Source organism: Pararge aegeria, chromosome 11 (assembly GCF_905163445.1).
Source record: "Pararge aegeria chromosome 11, ilParAegt1.1, whole genome shotgun sequence".
Taxonomy (NCBI): Eukaryota; Metazoa; Arthropoda; class Insecta; order Lepidoptera; family Nymphalidae; genus Pararge; species Pararge aegeria.
Window position 1 is genome coordinate 3,808,312 of NC_053190.1, and position 6,000 is coordinate 3,814,311.

Here is a 6,000-nt window from a genome sequence, read left to right on the forward strand (position 1 = left end):
TTATTGAGGCCACTAAATATTTTCAAACAAAGTGGAAAGTACACGCAACTATTGGGTCACGTTTTAATTTGTAACGATCTGAAATCGATTCAATTCACGCTCTTATTTAAATTCTGGATTTCAACTACAGCATCACATAATATTCTCACATCACTATAGACTATAGTAAGAACCATCCTATATAAGTAAAAAAAAAAAAAAAAAAACTATTACCACATGGGGTATTCTAATATACCTATTATGTTTGTCCACGTTCCGGAATTTACAATGCGGTTGTCAAACTCACTTTGGCTTTTTATTTTTTATTTTAGATCTTTACCTACATAATCTTAAATAAGACTCGATTGTTATTAAACAATTCATTGTTCATTTTCAAGGTTCTTTTTTATTTTTATTTATCAATCTAAAGTTAGTATCTTCCCGAGTGCACATCCATAAATCGCTCTTGGACACTTTAATTTTTATTATTTGAAAGATTTAATATTCTAATAAAATCCAACAATATTCACTATGAATTTTTTTATTAAAAATAATGTCATTCTTTCTGATATAATTAATTTTATGTAAAACAAAATAGATAAAAGTAGGTACACAATAAAAAAATATTCCATTTCCCGAAATAATAACCGTTTTAGAGAATAACTAATTCATGTTTCCTATATAATAAGTTTTACGTAATCACTATTGTGAGTAGATTAATAAAGAATATTTTATTCGTCAACTTAAAAACCTGTAAGGCTCAAATTATGCCAAACTATGATTTCAGAAAAAAAAAACCCTACTAGAGATTATGATATATCTTTGCCTCTTAAAATTCAATTGTAATTTAAAAAATATGATCCTACCTATAAATTCCAAATTCGTATATCGAACTTATCACATGCACACACTTTTTAAACTCGCGCAGTACAGTTGATAAAGCAATACGCCGACTAGCGTGAATCAAGGCTGGCCCCGAACTGACTACTGGTGCATTCATTAACTGAATGGTCCCGTTCAAATACAATAACATAAGCACTTACTGATCCCGTTGAGGTGTGTTGATAATCAATAGAAAGAATCATTCCACGTCTTCAATATTACTATAAATTTTATAGTGAAATTGACGTAAAGAAAAGTAACGTATGCACTTTAAATAAATTATCATGTTAAAAAATTCAGTTAAGCATTCGTGGTTAAACAAAAATCATAACTAAAAAAAAAACTAACTTTTAGTTATGTAAGAAACTTGATGACGATATTTTGACCCAATTAAAGTTTATTTCAGTTACCGGTCTTATAATGTAAACAATATTTCCTCTCTACAGAAAAATAAAGTTGATACTGGTGAATATTCTAATGAATAATATACACAAACACTTATAACAAACAGATAAATACCCAGACACTGAAAAGCATTCATGTTCATCACACAAACATTTTCCTGTCGTGGGAATCGAACCCATGTACCCATCCACGTAAATTGAAAGGTACGAAGTAAGTTATGTATAATTCAATTATTAGTATATTTAATATATTATATAATTCATCTATATAACTATACCAATATAAATAATAAACAGGAAAGATTTTTTTGTATGTTTGTTTGTGTTAAAGTAATGAACCGATTTTAACCATTCCTTCACCAAAAGAAAATTAAACTATCACGAAGTAACTTAGGCTATAATTTATTAAAAAAAAAAAGGGAGATCCTTAAGATGAAGAACAAGCGAAGAAGAAGAAGAAGTCTTCACACAAAATGATGTCATGTTGTGAAGCCTATTTTTTATTATCTGTCTTATAATAACAGCGGCATATTTACTCTTCCCTACGGTTTCCTTTCTAGTTACTGCTCATTACCTTAAATCCATTAGCGGCCCACTAAAGAGCACGGGTCTCCTCACAGAACGAGAAGGGCCTCTGTCCACCACACTGGCCAGGTGTGGACCCACACGCCCTTGAGAGCTGATCTTTTACAAGTCGCCATGTGACAGCGCCTTTAGAGAAACAGCATCTTTGTCCCACAAAACATTTTTGTAACGAACCATACAAAACGCCGAGTAGCTTTTCGTATAACAGTTATAACACCTACTGCTAGTCGAAACGGGTACAACCGTTACTGCTAATAGTTCTATAAAATCGGCATGCTTTGTTGTTAGAAAATGGACCTGAAAATGGAATCTGTTTGTTTTAAAATTCTAGTCAATTATAATTGAGAATATCGCTTTTGCGTTACGACCGCCTTTACACGCCCCATTCGTCTTCTGTGTATGTGTAGATATAGTTTGTATTAAATGTGTGTGAGCAATAAAGTTTTCAAAGTTTATTTAGTTTTTTTTCCTATCAAATTGTTTATATAAATGAACATTTGTGAAGCATAGGTTTGAAATAAACAAGGACCCTATGTTACACCAGTTTGGACCTACCCTCTATAATACAGGTTTTCCTTCCGAAGAGGGTAGGGCATTCATGAAGATATTGTATCCATTATTTTTAACCTGAATAAATGATTAAACTTACTTAGATACTTAGAGATTAATACACGTAAATAAACATTACATAAATACATAATTGCACCGGGCGTAGGATAACACCCCGGCAGAGGAGACCAGACGGCCGGGGGTCCGAGCGACAGGGAAAGAAAACGCCGCACTATCCTAGCAAACCCACCCTCCGCTTGCGGGGCTTTTGGATACCCAAGCAACCGGCGGTCAGGCCTCCAGAGTGAGGAAACTCCTCACAATACGCGCCGTAATAAAGGACTACTGCCTTCTGAATCCGACCCTTCATCCAACAACCAATTATTATTGAAGCTATACTTCTTACTATTATTAAACATGTTTGTTTCATAATAATAAAAAAACAAAGAAATAATAAAAACAAAGTCTCCCAGACCGATTCCGACCACGATGGCCATTTTCCTGAGAAGTTTCCTAACTACGCGGAGATATTATGTATACAAGTGTGTACATAAATACTAGTGCACTCTCATAGTCCGATGGGCCGGTAGATCCGTCATGGCCGGAAAGAGATCAGGCGCCGGACAGTTTAGCGTGCTTTACGAGACACGGGTAAAACACCGCTAATTTCCGATCTCCGGGCTGGTGCTAAGAATTTCTTGATAGAAAAACGCGTAGGTTATTCATTCCGGATCCAGGTATCGAACCCCTAATTTGTACTCCTAATTTGTAGTTATACATGGCTACCAATAGACCAACGAGGAAATTAAAAGATGTAAATATTCGCCTGCTCGATACTAAGAGATATAAGACCTTTAGGGCTATTACCATTATTTAATATCACAGTTTAAACTAATGTGTTTTTTATTCCACTATAAGTTAGCCCTACTGCAATCTCAACGTCGTGGTTAGTGATAATGCAGTTCACGATGGTAGCGGGCTATTCTGTTAGCCTTAGAAGCCGCGTAAAAACCGATAAGGGTATATTATAATTGTCGAACTTCTAACAGGTTAGCCCGCTACCATCTTAGACGGCATCATTAGGTACTTACCTAACTTGTAATCCAAAGAAAAAGTACGGCAGTTTTTAACACATACCCAGTGGCGTGCACTTCATATATGCACAAAAGCTAAATAAATATAATAAAATAATAAATATACTACGACAATACACACATCGCCACCTAGCCCCAAAGTAAGCGAAGCTTGTGTCATGGGTACTAAGATGACTGATGAATATTTTTTATGAATTATATATACATAAATACTTAGAAAATACATATAAACACCCAGACACTGAAAAACATTTTATGCTCATCACACAAACATTTTCCAGTTGTGGGAATCAAACCCACGGCCTTGGACTCAGAAAGCAGGGTCGCTGCCCACTGCGCCAAAGCTCTGCATACCCTACATTTTTCATATGGTAAAAAAACGCTATGCAAGCCCCTGCCTTATACCCCTAGTCAGATTCTACACAGGATTGTACCACAAAAACAAATATCTTTGTGACACGTCTTTGTTGGTAGAGTGGAAACAGACTAAACCAGAGAAGAAAATAAATAAATAAATCGAACCTGGTCTCGCTCGGTTATGAGATCACAGTGCGCACAACTGCGGCCGGGAGGGCGAACAAAATAAAACCTACTGCTTTAACTGTTGGTTCAGCCTTCTATGCCCATCAGTGGGACTGATAGTAATGATGCTGTTATGACTGACACCCGGGCAGACCTTGTGTCTTATTCTATAAAGAGCAACTACTGAGTTTCTTGCCGGCTCTTCTCGGTAGAATCTGCTTTCCGAACCGGTGGTAGAGTCACTACAAACATACATACTTGACGTTTCAAAAGTGCTTATAAAATAGGCCCAATTGAAATAAATGAATTAGAATTTTGAATTTTGAATTAATCTTGGCGACTCAATAAAGTAATTTGTCGCAAGTATTTGGAGAAACTGGTTTGTTCAAGTGTTATTTAGTGACGAGATGTTGTGAAATGATGCTGCATCAATTCACCAGTTTCACAAGGGATAGCCTTGAACCGGCTTTCCACTTAAGCTATGCGAGCTGCGTTGTTAGGGATATTATTGTAACTACTTAGTTAACGAGATTCTTTGAGGTGTTGAGTACTCCAAAATGAGGTTGAAAAACTTAAACAATTAATAATCTATTTAGTTCTTCATAGCATTAAATGATACTTATAGTATTTTTGAAAATATTTCTGACTAAATAATAATTGTAAAAAAAATATTAAGCGTGTGTGTGTGTGTGTGTGTGTGTGCGTGCTTGTGCGTGTTTCAATTTTGTTTTTTTTTTTGTCTGAAAGGTGAATAAGTCGGTAGTGTCCTTAGCTATGCTTAATTAAAATACGAGTAGGTCCAAGATGGCCGCCGCCACAAGGCAGTTTACATATATTTTTACAACTCCCTGAATATGGGTATCAAATGAAAGAACCTGATAGAATAATTTACACGGTATTGACATTTTAATTTATACATACTCGTGTTTCCTACAAGGTAGTATATAGTAAACATTCATTAATTTAACAATAATGTATTACAGTCCACGGCTGTACTAAAGGTTTATCCCAACTGAAGACGGGTTGGTGATTACAATCTACAGTCCTTGGCCGCTTGTTTCCAGCGGCTCCCAGCAACTCGCTTGATTTCGTCTGTCCATCTGTTTGGGAGCTGACCTTTTACCGGTGCGGGGTCGCCATTCCAGCACCTTAGGACCCCAACGTCTGTCGGTTCTCAGAGCTATCTGCCCCGCCTATTGCCACTTCAACTTTGCGACTCTCTGAGCGATGTCGGTTACTCTAGTTCTTCTACCGTTCTCCTCATTTCTGAATTTGAAAACGTATGTATACTCTAGCATAGCTCTCTCGATCGCCCGCTGAGTGGCTGAGCCTTCTTACGACGCCCTAAAGAGCCCAAACCACCCACAGGTGCCTGTTATTATACCTGAACACGCTCTTCAGACCGGAACTGAGCAATGCTTCTTTCTGGAAGAAATAAGCAAGGCGGTAGTACTTCCAGGAAGATTGTCACAAAAAAGTCTTTTACGACTACTAAGTTGAACAAAAAAGGGTTCATTGCAGTTGTTAATTTCATAATGTGTAATATTCATATTTTCCATGCGTTTCCACGAGTGACGTCACAACTATTGTTCGCACGGGTGAAAGGCCGTTTGAGTTAATTACAACAACTTCAGTGCATTATAATATTATAGCCACGTACTGAGTCAGTGACTGCATTGTCGGTGATAAGCATGTTCAGCTTCGGACCATTAGGTCCTGTGTAGAGCGAAAAATAGTAAGATTGTTATTATTTGGGACATTTGGATTCGGCGCTTCACCTCTTTCTCGACGTCCTCAAATATTTTTGTAATTTAATTTTTTTTTACTTTAACCGAAATAATTGTTTTTTAAAAATATCAAATACGTTAAAACGAATGTTTTTCCTTGATATATGGGATTCGGTTCGGATTCTCCACAACATACCGGACCTAAATTTTTTTTTGTGACGTCACTTGACCGGCCACCATGTATATGATATTATTATG

At 36.4% G+C, this 6,000-nt stretch overlaps 1 protein-coding gene across 1 annotated transcript in view; it reads right to left on the reverse strand.

Annotated features, from left to right (window-relative positions):
• Positions 1 to 951, reverse strand: part of LOC120627357 (ATP-binding cassette sub-family G member 1-like) — a 50,877-nt gene extending 49,926 nt beyond the window's left edge. The window contains exon 1 of the mRNA XM_039895342.1: positions 846 to 951. The gene's annotated coding sequence lies outside the window, so the exon portion shown is untranslated. The remainder of the gene's footprint in view (positions 1 to 845) is intronic.
• Positions 952 to 6,000: the final 5,049 nt, after the last annotated feature.